The sequence below is a fragment of the Lygodium microphyllum genome, chromosome 20 (assembly GCF_053477565.2).
Source record: "Lygodium microphyllum isolate KBCC chromosome 20, Lygodium_microphyllum_v1.1.10, whole genome shotgun sequence".
Classification (NCBI taxonomy): Eukaryota; Viridiplantae; Streptophyta; class Polypodiopsida; order Schizaeales; family Lygodiaceae; genus Lygodium; species Lygodium microphyllum.
Genome location: NC_141154.1, coordinates 32319327 through 32322044, shown reverse-complemented (window position 1 = coordinate 32322044; position 2718 = coordinate 32319327).

Below are 2718 nucleotides of genomic sequence, written 5' to 3'. Positions count from 1 at the left end.
TAATAAGTGATAAGTCAATGGCCATGTGAGGATCATAAGGACCACCAACATGCTAAGTGTAGACGTGCGAATCCATCTAGCCAGGTAGTCCATCATCAATGTCTGCACGTATTGAGCTTGCCATCTTAATAATATTCACTCACGCACTCACAAAAATAAAATAAAAAAGTAAAAGCATTGAAGATAAATAGATGGGTAGTTATGGACCTCCCAAATGCTCATACAAATATTTCAACTACCAACTAGGAATAATGGAAGGCATCCCAAATGAATGCTACCAATACAACAAACTGGCCTACCCACTAAAAAGCTCATAAAGTCCACCATGAGGTCCTCTCTCTCTAGTCAAGTATCAATGTGAAGTATATGCTAGGAAATTTGGGAAGCCATAAAACTTCATTGAAAAATCTTCAAATCTTCTTACTATAGAATCTGAGTTTGTGATGTTACAAAATGATCTAGTCGAATCCAAAATAAACACAATGCAAAGTGTTCATATAACGGAAACTTACATGGTTAGACTAACTCTACCAACAAAAATCTATACAGTTCTAAGCATTTTGTGAATAAATCTTAATCATCACCATTTCCTTAGCTCAATTTTAGTTTTCCAAAGACACTCCACATAATTAGCTACTTTTCATGTCCAATAGAGCATTCCTATGCATTAGATAAAAAAGAAGGACTTGAAATTCATGTATTCTCCTAGATCAAATAAGAAAAAAGGCATCCTAGCACTATACATCTACATGCATTGATGATATTCTCAAAACTTTTAATCTTCTATATCAAAGGGCATGCTAGTACCTTGAACATCCATCCAATAATTCATCTCCCTAGCTCTAGATGGATCAAAGACATAGCAATCCTTGCATCCATCTTCAAACAAGACATCTATCCCTTCAAGGTCAAAACAAATCGAGAGTAATTTGGAACAGGATCAATTATTGTATCTATTTGGTAAATATTATTCCATCACCCTCTCACAAAACTTGCATACTCTCATGATGAGTATATATCATCCACATCTCACATGAAAATCCTTCTTAGCTACATTGTCCTCCTTAATTTTCTCCAAATTTACTCATGATCAAAAAAATCATAAAGAGATTATCCTAATGATAGACAAAACCGGATTAATCAACACTCAGTATCATTCCTATGAATAGTCAATAGTTGTAGGGTTTCAAATGGAATTTTGCCTTTGTAATTATTAATAGATAAGCAGTAGTATGTGCATTGAGCATTGAACTTTTGTACCCTTAATGGGGAGGTATTTGGTGAATTAAATAAATAGTAAGAGGCATGTTAGAGTATGAGGCCACTATGACTCATTGTGTAAGTCATGGAATCATTCTAGCTCCACTATTGCAAATAATTTGTTTGCTAGTTTTTAGCTCGTAAGTTAATTATGTTTGTAAGTTTAAGTCTCTAAAACCCTTTCAAATGTTTGATTTATAGTTCCATTGAATGTTGAAAGCTATATATGTTTGACCATCAACTACTACTATTAGACAACCTTGAAGAGTAGTCATCCATCATTTGTTGTTGAGATTGCATGAGACTAGAATAACCATAGCTCAAATGTAGTTCCACCAATGTCATTGTTCTAATCCTAGTAAGCAAGGGGATAGGTGATGTATTTGACAATGATTAGTTCATTAAATCCTCTAGTGCAAGTTGTATTATGAAGTTTCAAGTCTATTGATGTCACATAAGGCATAATTGAGATAGTTGGCTTCTTTGTCATGACCAAATCCTCCTTGATGAACTTTTGTAGGTGCAAAAGCAAATGCCACGTTATCCATCTATTAGTTAGGAAGCACACAAATTGGTATTTCAGCTATCTTTTATTATGAAGCAAGCATGTTGTTTTTTCAGCTCTATAATGTAATCAAGTTGAGTTGAATCATGCTTCTAAGGGACCCTTGCATAATTGACTTTTCTCCTCACTTGGCAATCAACTTATATGCACATTATTTGTACTTTGTTCATCAATCCTTAAATGGTAAAAAATATATAGCTCGATAGATATAATTCATGCATTGATGTGGGAAGAACCACACCGATTATTAAAAACATCCCATCTCACTAATCTCACTTCAAGTAAGCTATGATTATGTAAGTGCACCGATCGTTTATGCCATTAACCAACATGTCAGGTCTTGCAAGGATGCAAATCCTGCATGCTATGTGAGACCAACAATATTGGTCAAAACTAAAAGAGGTTGGTGAGCAAAAGAATAACAAGCTATAATAACTTGCGTAATCTTCCAAGGGATTTTAGTTATCCATATTTCATTTCTAGTTTTCTTAGAAAGAAATATGCTAGGCCCTACATTAAATGTACCAATTCCAACAAGGAAAACAACACATGGTAGCAATCACAACAAGCTAAACCTTTTAGGCATCACTAACACTCTTGGGAAATGACATAGTTGGACAAGTTGGTAGAGCTTATTCAATTCATGAGGTATGGAAGTTGATGCAAGGAAATCATCTAGGCCAACTTTGGGCCTTACAATAGCATATCACTATATCTTACTGCTATGTGACAGTGATACTTGGCCTTTTTCTTTACTGTTGTTCCAAGTTATGATAGTTATGCATCAACATACTTGGCCTTTTTCTTTACAATTGTTGTAGGTTAGACTTCTTTGAGAAATTGATCATATGTTCTGAACTTTGAATAATATTGTGAAATTTTCCATCCTATTC